The following is a 17,348-nucleotide window of genomic DNA, read 5'->3' as shown; positions in this document are numbered from 1 at the left end:
TAGAGCCTAGTTTCTCCTTATCATAGAACCCATAGTAATAACAGACTTTTTTTCTTCATTTGACACGCTAATTGTTGACTCTCTGGGAGTGAGTCATTTTGGGATTGTATCATTATTGGTATTAATTATTTTAGACAGAAAAAAGGTACAAAAATCTTTGTACCTCTTTTTCCTCTCTCTCCTCCTATCTCATAAAATCATGTCCTAATGGGATTGTGGCAAATTTGGAAACTATGATTTCTTTAAATCAAAGAATTTCCTGAATCACATACTCCACCTTTACTGTAAAATGCTTGCTCTCACCTCTGACAAGCTGGCAAATTTCAGAGAATAAACATTGGAATCCAGTGACTTGCTTTTCTCCAGTGGCTGGTCAGATTCCAGCCTACTTTTGGAGCTTTGAGTCTAGACTTGAGTAAAGTGTCCATAGGCAGAACTTTGCAGACTCCTCTTCGCTGGAGGTGAAGATGGTGCTCCCCTTTATAGTATAAGCAAACCGTTGAAGGTCATCCAGTGTTATTCCTCATGGAAATTACTGCCATGTTCTGGGTTTTGTGTCCTTCAGAAGACTTTCTCTATCTAGCATGTTATTTGATTTCTCTATCCTATGACATGGCTAAACTGTTATGGTCCTTACTGTTATGTTTTATTGTGTTAAACAGCAGACTGCTATGAGTCTTTTAATGACTTAAAGAATGAGATATGTATTTCATGACTTTTACAACTTGTCTTAATACTCCTTCCAGTTACAGTCCACCCACCCGCTTCCATTCTACATGTGTTTCCGTTAATAGGCTGCAGATTTTTTACGTGTGGTAAGTATGTAACCATGATAGGCACTTTCAGAGACATCTTAGCTTTTTCAGACACAAGGATGCAGTTTGGTGTCTGGGAACAGTAATTTAGTTTGGCAAGCAGTTATGGAGTACCTAAAAAACTAGAGTTTTAATCTACATGGAATTATCCCACAGACAGTGTTTGCTGCTGTCTGAGCAGCACAAATGCATCAGTTCTTTTATACCTAAGTGTGAAGTCTGGAAGTGGGTGACATATTATTGATATTTTATCATGTGGTAACACTGTTGCTGACTTACGAGTGGTTGGAAGACCATGGTCTGTCTATTGGACTAAACTTCTCCCTGAACTTGGCGTGTCCCCAAAGTCCTACCTCCTCCCCAGTGGATAATCTTTCGTAAAGTTCTACACCCTCCTTATTTTCCTTGTCTTCGTGAATTCATCAGACCTGGCCACGCCATGTCCCAAAATGTGACCAGTATGTGAAGAATGGCAGGAAGTCATGCTTAGAGATTCCACAGTCCCCCAAGAGGTTCCACAATAGGGTACAGATCAGGGCACAGGGCCCCATCAACCCTTTCCACACACCACAGTTTTCAGTACTTTGATGCCTTTTGATGTAGGGTCTGTTTTTTGGAAAATCTTTTTTGGTTTAGTTCTGAGAAAATTATTAATACTTGGGTTAAGGTTGGGTCAGAGTTTAAGAGATCAGTATGTTTATTTGGGTTTTATATATTTGTGGTTGGTTTTAGTTTCTGCTCTTAAACACCAGCAGCAAATTCTTGGGGTTTGTGAAGCATTGCATCACTTTCTTTCTGTCTTCTTGTGACATGGTGTCTGGATAATGCAGTTAGAAATCAGACTGGGAATTAAAGTCTCTTTGTCGCAACTGAGTGAGTTCTGACCTCCGGTGCAGTACCTTGCATCATGTTATATATTTTTTGACTTCTCTGTTAATCAACGTGTTTGTTTATCAGTTTTCTCACAGAAGGGTAGTTAGAATTAATCTTTAAAATGCAGGTAAGCAGTGTAACATTATTAGAACTGGTTTGTGTATGTCAAATGGATTGCTACATTTTGCATATTTAACTATCTTTTTTGGTCTGCATTCTCATTTGAAGAAACATTTAACTTTTTATAAGCAAGGACAGTATAATATACAATGCTACTAAGCCTAATATTCAAGAATGTTTTCATACATGTCTTAGTATTAATTAGGGAGCAGTTCTTGTTTGACATGTTTACTTGGATTCTTAATAGGTTTCCAAGTGGGGTAATGCAGTAAGTACCCAGAAAAACTAACAATTATCTAGTCTAAAGAGCTTTGGATTTCACTGTAAAATTAAAATTGTGTGGAAATTGTGTTTTCATTCTACTCATATTAACCTTTTCTTATCCATATTAGCTAAAGGTTAACTTGTTCCTGCCATTTTTATGAAGTGAGAAGCAGGAACTTTGTCTTTTTATGAAAGGAAGCACAGGAGTGACAAGCAGTCATTAGAGATTGAAAGTAAAAGTGACTGTGAGATTGTTATAACATAGCTTATTGTATAAGCCCAATTTTGACTTTTGTAAGTGCTGATATTAGGAAGAGTGAGCATAATTGCATATATGAAATTTATATTCATTTTACCCTGTCTGATGCCAGTGCCTGTTGGGAGACAGAGTGCTGTGACTTTCTGGGAGGGAAATGAATCTCACAGGCGGGTGTCACTGCCCCCAAGCACCAGAGTTGAGGAAATCTGGTTTTTTTTGTTGTTGTTGTTGTTTTTATATTTTCTTGGCTGGGCTGCACAGCATGTGGCATCTTAGCTCCCCGAGCAGGGATTGAACCCACGCCCCTTGCTTTTGAAGGATGGAGTCTTAACCAGTGGACCACCAGGGAGTCCCTAGGAGATCTGTTTTAAGTGTAGCTCAGAGACCAAGGGAGAGAATTCCTATTGTTTTCTTTTTTTGTTTTCCTGACTTCACCACTGTGTTCCCAAGTAGCTAACTTGTTTCTCTGCCTCTCACAAATGAACAATATGGCCAAAGGAAATATTATTAGTGTCTTCACAAAATGGCAGAGTGGAAAAGGATTGTTAGGTTTCCAGATCTCATTTCATAAGTATTCAGGGAAAGGGAGACCCTGAGAGGGGTGAGTAGCTGGTTATCTGGATGGGAGAGTTATCTCCAGTAATTGTAAGGCTTTCAATAATGGTAAATTCTCCTAAGAATCTGAGGAAACAAAAATGGGAAATAACTCCTGTTTACTAGGTTTTTTAAAAGTTGATTGGAAACATTTTTAACCTCCCTAAAGAGAATAGGAGAACCTCAGTCTTTTAAAACACTAGTTTCCAGTCAGTGGGGTGAACCTTTTGCTAGAATTTGTCCCATAATTTCTAAATGAGTGAACAGAAATAAGAAAGGTATTATACTATTTTATGCTGAATTAACCTCACTATATACTGCTAAAGATCTATCTCTGGAGACACATCATAAAAACTAAGCACTTTTACCACCATGGCACTATTAAAAAGTATTTCATATTTTATTATTAGGGTATAAAATTACTAATCAAGGGTGGGAAATGACCAGGAGAAAATAGGAGAAAAAGAGAGTCATTGAAACATGCTGAAATATTACCAAGCTTTCATGAATGTATTTTTCCCCTCATCTTTTAGGGCCAGCACATTTTAAATAAAAGTCAGTATGTTTAGAATAATAGATCATGATAAATACTGTTGCAAATGAATGAATTCTGTTTTGTCTAGCAGGATCATCAAGGCAGAAGAGCTTCTCTAAACGCATCATTGATTTCAATGAAAGCAAAACTTCTTTTAGGTTATGAACCCCTCCTATATTGCAAAATTGCTTCCCCTCATGCCAACACAAACAGTACCACCCCAGAATTAGGGGATTATTATGTTGGTTCTAGAAGGAGGGTGTTGAATTGATGTCTAATTTTTAGTAAATCCCATCAAAATTACTTTTTGAATAAAGGAACAAATATAATCATATATTTGGTAAACCATAATCTGGAGAACATTCCACAGGTCTTTGTCACCCTTCAACGTATCCTTAGAATGTACCTCAAGAATGCCTCCAGAGAGAGAGCTGGAAGTCAAGGCACTTGCATCGCATTTTGAGTTCCATCATGCTGTGTCTTACGTAGGCTTCTGAGACCCTCTAATCTTTCATTTTCTTCTCCCTTTCTATTGTTCCTTTCTTCTACATGCCAAGAAGGCATTGGGAGATTTAGGTGACGAGATTGGACCCTTTCCTTCTCATGAAAGGCAATATAGCTCTGGAGTCAGACTACACACGTTCACATCTCAATTTGATCACTTATAATGTCTCAGTTTTCTCATTTGTAAAGTGGGAATAATGATGGTTTCTATCATGGAGGGATTAAATAAATATGTATAAAGTATTTAGAACAGTTCTTGAAAAGAAATGCTATTATTATTAAGTGATTACTACTGTCTTTCTTTTTATTTATTATTTTTTTTATTGGAGTAAAATTGCTTTACAATGTTGTGTTAGTTTCTGCTGTACAATGAAGTGAATCAGCTATATGTACACCTATATTCCCTCCCTCTTGGACCTCTTTCTCACCCCACCCCCCATCCTACCCATCTAGGTTGTCACAAGTGTCAGTGCAAAGGCTGCATCCACTGAGCTTACCTGGTTCTCCTAGGCAGAGTGTTGTACTTTGTGTATAATCCCAGTAGAGCAGTTTGTTTTTTAACAGTTTGTTTCCATGTGTATTTCCTCACTAGACAATAAATCCCTTGAGGTAGGGATTGGAGGATGGTATTTTATTGGTGTATTCCTAACACTAGCACAGTTTCCAGGCATTCATTAGGCATCCAGTGTTTATGAATGAATGAATACATGGATGGATGAATGAATGCATGTTTCACTTGTTGTCTCCCAATATCCATTCTCTACTTGTTTCTTTAGAAATAGAGTCTCCAAATTTTAGCAGAGCATATGGCTGTCCAGCTAATGACCACATTTCCCAGCCTCCCTTTCAGGCAAGGTATGGCCATGTGATTACATTCTGGCCGATGGAATGTACATGGAAGTGTGGTGTTCCATTTATAGGTTATGCCCTTAAAGAAAAGAGTCACATCCTCCATTTTCCCTTTTCCTCCTGCCAGTGGCTAGAAGGTGGATGTGATGGTGACATCTGAAATAGCTGTCTTAGACCATGAGATGGATGGCACTTGTTGAGGATGGCAGAGCAACAAGATCTAATAATTCATATGTTCTTAATGATGTGGAGCTGCTACACCAGCCCCGCACAGCTTGTATTCAAATATCTCTCTTGTTTGGAGCACTGTTTTGCTGTTGATGTTTGTTTTGGTGGTAGGTGGGTCTTTGTTTCACCATCTGAGTCTGCCCACAGAGCTACATTTATTGAATCTCCGCCCTTTGATAGATAAGTTTCTAATGCAGATAACATTGATAAAAAAATAGATAAGAATTAGCTTATCACAGCTGATTAGAATTGAGCAAGTGTGTGAATTAAATATAGCAACAAAGGCTTTGGTTTAACTATTTGAAAAAAGCATTTAAACCTTATTGTCCATCTATTCCCAGTTGTCTAATGGTTGCTCCGACTGGTAATGGGGGAAGAGGGATGAAAGATTACACAAAACTCTGGGTTACAGGACTGAGGCCAGGGAGCAGTATTTATCCTAGGAAGTGTTTCTATTCAGACCTCATTTGGATGGGCAGGAGGGACAGAGTTTTCCCAGGAAATTCCCATCATCTCAACAAAACAGCCTTCCTCCCTACCCGGTACCCTGTGGGCGAGCACTGTGCTTGCCCGGTAACAGGGTCAACAGGGAAAGGGTAGAACCCTCTTTTCATCTGCTCTTCTATTTGTCATGAACTCCTTTTTGACTTTCTAAGCAAGAGCTACTAAACAGAGAGCTGCTTGGGTCTCTGGATCAGGGATTTGGACTTGATGTGTGGCGTGAGGTAACCAGTTTTCTAATGTCAACAAAGATTTGCCAAGAAATTTACCAAGATGCTGTTCCACAGATTTTCATTGTAAAGGAAAATCATTCTGGGGAAAATTAAAAAGGGGTAGTAACAGCTTGATCGTCATTTTGAGAAAGTACAGAAAATAGTGATGAAACATGAACATTCAGATCTACATAGATACAGTTTTGAAACTTTTTATTAACATACAACATACACATAAGAAAGTGTCTAGACCATAAGTGTACAGCCTTATATACTCTTACGTACATAATTTTTAATTTTCAGGAGCCATACACACCCATGTTTACTAGAACACAAATCAAAAATGTGCAGCATACATTTTAAAACTCTGGAGCTTCATGGTAAAATGCTGAAATACAGATGATAATATTTCTCATGAATATGGAGATATATAGCATGTTCTTGGATTGGAAGAATCAATATTGTGAAAATGACTATACTACCCAAAGCAATCTACAGATTCAGTGCAATCCCTATCAAATTACCAATGGCGTTTTTTACAGAACCAGAACAAAAAAATCTTAAAATTTGTATGGAGACACAAAAGACCCCAAATAACCAAAGCAGTCTTGAGGGAAAAAAACGGAGCTGGAGGAATCAGACTCCCTGACTTCAGACTGTACTACAAAGCTACAGTAATCAAGACAATATGGTACTGGCACAAAAACAGAAACATAGATCAATGGAACAAAATAGAAAGCCCAGACATAAACTTACGCACCTATGGTCAACCAATCTATGACAAAGGAGGCAAGGATATACAATGGAGAAAAGACAGCCTCTTCAATAAATGGTTCTGGGAAAACTGGACAGCTACATGTAAAAGAATGAAATTAGAACACTCCCTAACACCATACACAAAAATAAACTCAAAATGGATTAGAAACCTAAATGTAAGACTGGACACTATAAAACTCTTAGAGGAAAACATAGGAAGAAGACTCTTTGACATAAGTCACAGCAAGATCTTTTTTGATCCACCTCCTAGAGTAATGGAAATAAAAACAAAAATAAACAAATGGGACCTAATGAAACTTCAAAGCTTTTGCACAGCAAAGGAAACCATAAACAAGATGAAAAGACAACCCTCAGAATGGGAGAAAATATTTGCAAACGAATCAGTGGACAAAGGATTAATCTCCAAAATATATAAACAGCTCATGCAGCTCAATATTAAACAGACAACCCAATCCAAGAATGGGCAGAAGACCTAAATAGACATTTCTCCAAAGAACACATACAGAGGGCCAAGAAGCACATGAAAAGCTTCTCAGCATCACTAATTATTAGAGAAATGCAAATCAAAACTACAATGAGGTATCTCCTCACACCAGTTAGAATGGGCCTCATCAGAAAATCTACAAATAACAAATGCTGGAGAGGGTGTGGAGAAAAGGGAACCCTCTTGCACTGTTGGTGGGAATGTAAATTGATACAGCCACTATGGAGAACAGTATGGAGGTTCCTTAAAGAACTAAAAATAGAATTACCATGACCCAGCAATCCCACTACTGGGCATATACTCAGAGAAAACCATAATTCAAAAAGACACATGCACCCCAGTGTTCATTGCAGCACTGCTTACAATAGCCAGGTCATGGAAGCAACCTAAATGCCCATCGACAGACGAATGGATAAAGAAGATGTGGTACATATATACAATGGAATATTACTCAGCCATAAAAAGGAACAAAATTGAGTTATTTGTAGTGAGGTGGATGGATCTAGAGACTGTCATACAGAGTGAAGTAAGTCAGAAAGAGAAAAACAAATATCGTATATTAATAACGCACATATGTGGAACCTAGAAAAATGGTACAGATGAACTGGTTCGCAGGGCTGAAATTGAGACACAGATGTAGGGAACAAACGTATGGACATCAAGGGAGGAAAGCGGCGGTGGGGGCGGGGGTTGGTGGTGCTGTGATGAATTGGGTGATTGGGATTGACATGTATACACTGATGTGTATTAAATTGATGACTAATAAGAATTTGCTGTACAAAAAAATAAAATAAAATTCAAAAAAATACTTCTCATGAATACAAAAACGTTTTCTCCAGAGTTTCTATAATTTTACATTTGTAAGTTGGAAATAGGAGGAACTCATGTTTTTAGATGCCTAAATTTTTTAGCTCAATTTTTGCATACGTAGATAATGGGAATTCAGAGCAATTTATCTCAGCCTCCTCAGCAACCATCTTCTTGTCAGTTCCACATATGCTCTATTTGTCTTCAGTGCTACTCTCATCCTTAAGCTCTTGAGGCCTCAGTTTTCACAGCTATAGACTGGGAACAATAGCTGAACACAAGATTGTGCTGATCAAGTGAGATAATGTATAGAAGGAGGTTCACGTGACATTTGCATGTAGGAAGACATCAATAAATGGTGTTTTGTTATTATTATTATCAATGCCAATATCAACTGATGCTGAATTTAGGGGGCCTACAGAAACAGCGGCATAATTGTATTGAACTATATAATATTCTTTCTCAGGTGGATGGGCTAAGCCTGAAGTGAGATTGCCAGATTTATGTCCTTTCTAGATGAAATGTGGATCCTTTAGCAACAGGAGGTAAGAGATATATGGTTTACATGTGGACTTCTGGTTATGACTCTTTTTAACTGATGAGTTATCATGTTGGAATTGGTGTAACTCTGAAGAGAATATTTCCAAACAGTCTTCAAGGAATGTCATGTAGCATTTATTAGAGTCACTCCAACAGGGACACTTCCCACTTGCTTTGATTTAGTGACATTACTGCTGGTTAAAAGCCTTAGGTAAGGCCACACACAGTGGCTGGCGATTTGGATAATTAGAAGGAATGGCAGAGGCCTGTCTCTTTACAAGGAAGTTAGCAGTGACATGCAATTAAAGCAAACCACGGAGGGATGCCGGGTAGCTCTAAGGATTATAGTGGATCGAGTGGAATCAAACCATACTTACAGATTTCCCTCTCCCACAAAGGATTTCTGCTTGCTTATTTTTAAAACATATTCCGGAGATAACTATGCTATTTCACACAAGCAGAACAAAAGGAACAATATAACTCACTGCATGGTAAATTTCCTCATAGTTTTGTGGACTGCAATGGCCAGTTGGTGAAGCTGTTTGTCCATTGGAATCTTGATAAGGCATCTGAACCTTGAGTATCATACATTTATTGGGGTGGTGTTTTCTGCTTGAAAAGATGCTTTCATATCTGTTACCTATTTTGATGCCCACAACTGTATGAAGTGAGGTGAGGAGTCACTATGAGGTCCATTTCAAACATAAAGAAATGGAAACTGAGCTCTGAGAAGGGATTTGCCGCAGTTTGTTTATGGGAGAGGAGAGTAAAACACCAGTTATGTGACTTACAGTGCAATACTCTTTCCGACACATGGAACCGTCTTCTCCAGCATAAATGTGCATTCTTGCTTTCTTAGCTTTTCCAGGGTTCAGTTTTCTTTCTTTCTCCTCCTGAGACCCTGCAGTGGTCATGAGTGCCTTAGAGAATGAGCTGAAAAATGCACACACATGCACAAACGTAAAAAATTGTATCACCTTCAGACCACCTCCTTCTAAAATCTGTGTGGGCAGCAGTATAGGGTTTGTGGAAAATACTAGTCTGAGCTTGTTGGGGCACATGGCCTTCTGAGGGGGAAAAGTCGCACCACGAAGGTTTGTTCGGCCTTAATGGCACTGGGTGTCGCTCAGCTCATGTCAGCTTGGTTCAAACCTCACAGCAACCTTCAAAGGTGAATATTATTGGGCCCATTTTATAGATGAGGGCACTATGAACACTTTAGTGGAATTTGAAGCCAGAGGGAAACTTTTCACCACAGTGCTGCACAGCCTCCCAAGGTGGTGACAGTCTGTTGGTGATGAGCTATTCTCCTAGTGGTCAGCCCATGCTTGTGTGTAATGGTATGGCTGGGAAGGGGGAAAGGAGGTTTCTAGAAGCCTTTCAGCAGCAAGGCTTCCTTGGGGAAATCCTTTCCTTGGGGGTGACACGTTGGAACTCTTACCAGGGGTAGAAATGTGAAGTGTGAAAGAAGTGTTGAGATACAGGGATAGGAAAGAACATGGTGGCATCCACAGGGTGGTCTGTTTCTCTTGGGATGTGTGTTGGATATCCAGCTGTTGTATTAATTTTTATAGATTCCATGCTACCTTCTTGCTAACTTGGCAAATGATTCATGAAGTTACTGTAATGGGGTGAGTAAACTCATGGGTAGAGCTGGGGCTGGGAGAAAGGAAAAGGCAAATCCCTACAGTTGGGGTTTCCTGAGCCATAAATAACGGCCATGTTGCCATTCCCAGCAATATGCTTCTGTCATTAATTAACTTTTATGGAAAGCTATGGTGTTCATGACTTTGGCCTCTCCTCACTCTTGATCTATGTGGTGTTATGTGGTGTAGACAGCAGTGCTCACAGGTGGGATTTGTCTGACAGGGGAATCTGAATTAGCTGATGTGAAATGCCCACTAATATATGGCATGGCCCTGCAGAGGGCGAGTGCATGGGGAGAAAGCAACCATGACACGCTCCCTGTTCCTGCCGATTGTTTTTTCAGCGCCTACACATGTGATCAGAATATCCTGTTCTCTGTTAGGTTCAACTTTAAGTGTGAGATTTTTTTGGTGTTGTTAGAGAATGCTGAGCTGTCGCTCTAGGATTTGGTGATGTGGTGCTCTATGCTTGAGACACGAGCAATAAAGATGGAAAGTTCCTAGAGACACAGGACAGCTCCCATCTATCAGAGCCAAATGGGGCGATCCCAGGCCAGCCTTTTGAGATGCCCCACGGTAGTGTTAACATCACACCAGAAAATTATCCCTCACCTTTAACCTAAAGTCTTCCAGCTTGGTTTCCAGAACAGTTGTTTTTAAACATTAGCATACATCAGAATCGCCTGGAGGGCTAGATAAAACACAGATTGCTGGGCCTCACCTTCGGAGTTCCTCTTTTCTCTCTAGATTAATTGAGATATTATTGACATACAACACATGTAAGCTTAAGGTGTACAATATGATAATTATATACATGTAATTATTGCAAAATGATAACCACTATAAGGTTAGTTAACACCTCTACTATCTCACATAATTATGATTTTTTTGTTTGTGGTGATATTTAACATCAACTCTCTTAATTTTCAAGTTTGTAATACAGTATTGTTAATTATAATCACCATAATATGCACTAGAGCCCGATCTTCTTACTCCTATAGTTTGGAGTTTGTAGCCTATAACCAACATGTCCCCATTTCCCCCACCCCCAGCCCCTGGCAACCACCATTCTACTCTCTATTTCTATTAGTTTGGCTTTTCTTAGATTCCACATGTAAGTAAGAACATAGAGTTTTTGCCTCACTTTGTCTTATTTTGCTTAGCATAATAAGTTTTATTCATGTTGTTACAAAAGGCAGGCTTTCTTCTTTATGGCTGGATAATATTCCATTTTGTGTGTGTGTGTGTGTGTGTGTGGTGTGTGTATATATACACACCAGATCTCTAGAGTTTGTTTTTTTTTAAAACATGGTCTTCTGTGCAGTTTTTCTCTCCTTTTTATTTTGATTTATTTATTTAACATCTTTATTGGAGTATAATTGCTATACAATGATGTGTTCGTTTCTGCTTTATAACAAAGTGAATCAGCTATATATACACATATATCCCCATATCTCCTCCTGCTTGCATCTCCCTCCCCACCCTCCCTATCCCATCCCTCTAGGTGGTCACAGCGCACCGAGCTGATCTTGCTGCTGAGGTATGTAGCTGCTTCTCACTAGTTATCTATTTTACATTTGGTAGTGTATATATGTCCATGCCACTCTCGCACTTCGTCCCAGCTTACCCTTCCCCCTCCCGTATCCTCAGGTCAATTCTCTACGTCTGCATCTTTATTCCTGTCCTGCCCCTAGGTTCTTCAGAATTTTTTTTTTAGATTCCATATATATGTGGCAGTGTACAGTATTTATTTTTCTCATTCTGACTTACTTCACTCTGTATGACAGACTCCAGGTCAATCCACCTCACTACAAATAACTCAATTTCGTTTCTTTTAATGGCTGAGTAATATTCCATTGTATATATGTGCCACATCTTCTTTATCCATTCAGCTCTCGATGGACACTTAGGTTGCTTCCACGTCCTGGCTAGTGTAAATAGTGCTGCAATGAACATTGTGGTACATGACTCTTTTTGAATTATGGTTTTCTCAGGGTATATGCCCAGTAGTGGGATGGCTGGGTCGTATGGTAGTCCTATTTTTAGTTTTTTAAGGAACCTCCATACTATTCTCCATAGTGGCTGTATCAATATACATTCCCACCAACAGTGTAGGAGGGTTCCCTTTTCTCCACACCCTCTCCAGCATTTATTGTTTGCAGATCTTTTGATGATGGCCATTCTGAGAGGTGTGAGGTGATACCTCATTGTAGTTTTGATTTGCATTTCTCTAATGATTAGTGAGTGATGTTGAGCATTCTTTCATGTGTTTGTTGGGAATCTGTATATCTTCTTTGGAGAAATGTCTGTTTAGGTCTTCTGCCCATTTTTGGATTGGGTTGTTTGTTTTTTGGATATTGAGCTGCATGAGCTGCTTGTAACTTTTGGAGATTAATCCTTTGTCAGTTGCTTCGTTTGCAAATATTTTCTCCCATTCTGAGGGTTGTCTTTTGGTCTTGTTTATGGTTTCCTTTGCTGTGCAAAAGCTTTTAAGTTTCATTAGGTCCCATTTGTTTATTTTTCTTTTTATTTCCATTTCTCTACGAGGTGGGTCAAAAAGGCTCTTGCTGTGATTTATGTCATAGAGTGTCCTGCCTATGTTTTCCTCTAAGAGTTGTATAGTGTTACATTTAGGTCTTTAATCCACTTTGAGTTTATTTTTGTGTACGGTATTAGGGACTATTCTAATTTCATTCTTTTACCTGTAGCTGTCCAGTTTTCCCAGCACCACTTATTGAAGAGGCTGTCTTTTCTCCATTGCATACTCTTGCCTCCTTTATCAAAAATAAGGTGACCATATCTGAGTGGGTTTATCTCTGGGCTTTCTATCCTATTCCATTGATGTATATTTCTGTTTTTGTGCCAGTACCATACTGTCTTGATTACTGTAGCTTTGTAGCATAGTCTGAAGTCTGGGAGCCTGATTCCTCCAGCTGCGTTTTTCTTTCTCAAGATTGCTTTGGCTATTCGGGGTCTTTTGTGTTGCCATACAAATTGTGAAATTTTTTGTTCTAGTTCTGTGAAAAAAAACCATTGGTAGTTTGATAGGGATTGCATTGAATCTGTAGATTGCTTTGGGTAGTATAGTCATTTTCACATTGTTGATTCTTCCAATCCAAGAACATGGTATATCTCTCCATCTGTTTGTATTATCTTTAATTTCTTTCATCAGTGTCTTATAGTTTTCTGCATACAAGTCTTTTGTCTCCTTAGGTAGGTTTATTCCTAGGTATTTTATTCTATTTGTTGCAGTGGTAGATGGGAGTGTTTCCTTAATTTCCCTTTCAGATTTTTCATCAGTAGTATATAGGAATGAAACAGATTTCTGTGCATTAATTTTGTATTCTTCTACTTTACCAGATTCATTGATTAGCTCTAGTAGTTTTCTCGTAGCATCTTTGGAATTTTCTATGTATAGTATCATGTCATCTGCAAACAGTGACAGTTTTATTTCTTTTTTTCCGATTTGTGTTCCTTTTATATTTCTTTTTCTACTCTGATGGCTGTGGCTAAAACTTCCAAAACTACGTTGAATAACAATGGCAAGGGTAGGCAACCTTGTCTTGTTCCTGATCTTAGAGGAAATGGTTTCAGTTTTTCACCACTGAGAATGATGTCGGCTATGGGTTTGTCATATATGGCCTTTATTATGTTGAGGTAAGTTCCCTCTATGCCTACTTTCTGGAGAGTTTTTATCATAAATGGGTGATGAATTTTGTCAAAAGCTTTTTCTGCATCTATTGAGATGATCGTATGGTTTTTCTCCTTCAATTTGTTAATATGGTATATCACATTGGTTGATTTCATTTACTGAAGAATCCTTGCATCCTGGGGTAAACCCCACTTGATCATGGTGTGTGATCCTTTTAATGTGCTGTTGGATTCCGTTTGCTAGTATTTTGTTGAGGATTTTTGCATCTATATTCATCAGTGATATTGGCCTGTAGTTTTCTTTGTTTGTGACATCTTTGTCTGGTTTTGGTATCAGGGTGATGGTGGTCTCATAGAATGAGCTTGGGAGTGTTCCTCCCTCTGCTATAGTTTGGAAGAGTTTGAGAAGGATAGGTGTTAACTCTTCTCTAAATGTTTGATAGAATTCACCTGTGAAGCCATCTGGTCCTGGGCTTTTGTTTGTTGGAAGATTTTTAATCATAGTCTCAATTTCAGTGTTTATGATTGGTCTGTTTATGTTTTCTGTTTCTTCCTGGTTCAGTCTTGGGAGGTGGTGCTTTTCTAAGAATTTGTCCATTTCTTCCAGGTTGTCTATTTTATTGGCATAAAGATGCTTGCAGTAATCTCTCATGATCCTTTGTATTTCTGCCGTGTCAGTTGTTACTACTCCTTTTTCATTTCTAATTCTGTTGATGTGAGTCTTCTCGCTTTTTTTCTTAATGAGTCTGGCTAATGGTTTATCAATTTTGCTTATCTTCTCAAAGAACCAGCTTTTAGTTTTATTGATCTTTGCTATTGTTTCCTTCATTTCTTTTTCATTTATTTCTGATCTGATCTTTATGATTTCTATCCTTCTGCTAACTTTGGGATTTTTTTTGTTCTTTCTCTAATTGCTTTAGGTGTAAGTTTAGAATGTTTATTTGAGATGTTTCTTGTTTCTTGAGATAGGATTGTATTTCTATAAAGTTCCCTCTTAGAACTGCTTTGCTGCATTCCATAGGTTTCGGGTTGTCATGTTTTCATTGTCATTTGTTTCCAGGTATTTTTTTATTTCCTCGATATCTTCAGTGATCTCTTGGTTATTAAGTAGTGTATTGTTTAGCCTCCATGTGTTTGTATTTTTTACAGATTTTTTCCTGTAATTGTTATCTAGTCACATAGCATTGTGGTTAGAAAAGATGCTTGGTGTGATTTCAATTTTCTTAAATTTACCAAGGCTTGATTTGTGACCCAAGATATGATCTATCTTGGAGTATATTGCATGAGCACTTGAGAGGAAAGTGTATTCTGTTGTTTTTGGATGGAATGTGCTATAAAGATCAATTAAATCTGTCTTCTTTAATGTATCATTTAAAGCTTGTGTTTCCCTATTTAAGTTCATTTTGGATGATCTGTCTATTGGTGAAAGTGGGGTGTTAAAGTCCCCTACTATGACTGTGTTACTGTCGATTTCCCCTTTTATGCCTGTTAGCATTTGCCTGATGTATTGAGGTGCTCCTATGTTGGGTGCATAAATATTTACAATTGTTATATCTTCTTGGAGTGATCCTTTGATCATCATGTAGTGTCCTTTTGTCTCTTGTAATAGCCTTTATTTTAAAGTCTATTCTGTCTGATATGAGAATTGCTACTCCAGCTTTCTTTTAATTTCCATTTGTATGGAATATCTTTTTCTGTTCCCTTACTTTCAGTATGTGTGTATGTTTCCCTAGGTCTGAAGTGGCTCTCTTAAAGACAGCATATATATGGGTCTTGTTTATGTATCCATTCAGCCAATCTGTGTCTTTTGGTGGAAGCATTTAATCCATTTACATTTAAGGTAATTATCGATATGTATGTTCCTATTACCATTTGCTTAATTGTTTTGGGTTTGTTATTGTATGTCTTCTCCTTCTCTTGTATTTCCTGCCTAGAGAAGTTCCTTCAGCCTTTGTTGTAAAGCTGGTTTGGTGGTGCTGAATTCTCTTGGCTTTTGCTTGTCTGTAAAGGTTTTAATTTCTCCGTCAAATCTGAATGAGATCCCTGCTGGGTAGAGTAATCTTGGTTGTAGGTTTTTCCCTTTCATCACTTTAAATATATCCTGCCACTCCCTTCTGGCCTGCAGAGTTTCTGCTGAAAGATCAGCTGTTAACCTTATGGATATTCCTTTGTATGTTAATTGCTGCTTTCCCCTTGCTGCTTTCAATATTTTTTCTTTGTATTTAATTTTTGAGAGTTTGATCAATATGTGTCTTGGCAGGATTCTCCTTGTATTTATCCTGTATGGGACTCTCTGTGCTTCCTGGACTTGATTGACCATTTCCTTTCCCATATTAGGGAAGTTTTCAACTATAATCTCTTCAAATATTTTCTCAGTCCCTTTCTTTTTCTCTTCTTCTTCTGGAACCCCAATAATTCAAATGTTGGTGCGTTTAATGTTGTTCCAGAGGTCTCTGAGACTGCCCTCAATTCTTTTCATTCTTCTTTGTTTATTCTGCTCTGCAGTAGTTATTTCCACCATTTTATCTTCCACGTCACTTCTCTGTTCTTTTCCTCAGTGATTCTGCTATTGATTCCTTCTAGAGTATTTTTAATTTCATTTATTGTGTTGTTCATCACTGTTTGTTTGCTCTTTAGTTCTTCTAGGGCCGTATTAAACATTTCTTGTATTTTCGCCATTCTATTTCCAAGATTTTGGATCATCTTTACTATCATTACTGTGAATTCTTTTTCAGGTAGACTGCCTATTTCCTCTTCATTTGTTTGGTCTGGTGGGTGTTTACCTTGCTCCTTCATCTGCTGTGTGTTTCTCTGTCTTCTCATTTTGCTTAACTTACTGTGTTTGGGGTCTCCTTTTTGCAGGCTGCAGGTTCGTAGTTTGCGTTGGTTTTGGTGTCTGCCCCCAGTGGGTGAGGTTGGTTTAGTGGGTTGTGTAGGCTTCCTGGTGAGGGGGGACTAGTGCCTGTGTTCCAGTGGATGAGGCTGGATATTGTCTTTCTGGTGGGCAGGACTGCATCCGGTGGTGTGTTTTGGGGTGTCTGTGACCTTATTATGATTTTAGTCAGCCTCTCTGCTAATGGGTGGGATTGTGTTCCTGTCTTGCTAGTTGTTTGACATAGGGGGTCCGGCACTGGAGCTTGCTGCTTGTTGAATGGAGCTGGGTCTTATTGTTGAGATGGAGATCTCTGGGAGAGCTTTTGCCATTTGATATTATGTGGAGCCAGGAGTTCTGTGGTGGACCGATGTCCTGAACTCGGCTCTCCCACCTCAGAGGCACAGGCCTGACATCTGGCTGGAGCACCAAGACCCTGTCAGCCACACGGCTTTTGGGAAGTCTGAGGTCTTCTGCCAGCAGTCAGTAGGTGTTCTGTATGAGTTGTTCCACATGTAAATGTATTTCTGATGTATTAGTGAGGAGGAAGGTGATCTCCAGGTCTTACTCCTCCACCATCTTGAAGGTCTCTCTGTAGAGTTTTTTATTTTTCTGGAGTCGGGCCTGAGAATTTACATTTGTAACAAGGTCCCAAGTTCTGCTGCTGCTGCTGTTTCAGGGACCAAGTTTTGAAAAGCATTGCTCTAGACTATGATTATGAGGGTAATAGGTAAAAGCATGAGTTTTGGTGTCAGAAAGCCCTGGATTCAAATCCTGCTCTGTCACTGTGAAATTATGGAAAAGTTGCCAAGCCTAG

At 38.7% G+C, this 17,348-nt stretch overlaps 1 protein-coding gene across 1 annotated transcript in view; it reads left to right on the top strand.

Annotated features, from left to right (window-relative positions):
- Nucleotides 1-17,348, top strand: part of LOC307188263 (U3 small nucleolar RNA-associated protein 14 homolog A-like) — a 521,128-nt gene that overhangs the window by 195,735 nt on the left and 308,045 nt on the right. The window contains 1 exon segment of the mRNA XM_079925187.1: nt 8,289-8,367. The gene's annotated coding sequence lies outside the window, so the exon portion shown is untranslated.

Source organism: Stenella coeruleoalba, assembly GCF_951394435.1.
Source record: "Stenella coeruleoalba genome assembly, chromosome: 6".
NCBI classification, from domain to species: Eukaryota; Metazoa; Chordata; class Mammalia; order Artiodactyla; family Delphinidae; genus Stenella; species Stenella coeruleoalba.
Note: the sequence above shows the minus strand (reverse complement) of the source record. Positions and strands in the feature narration are given on the sequence as shown.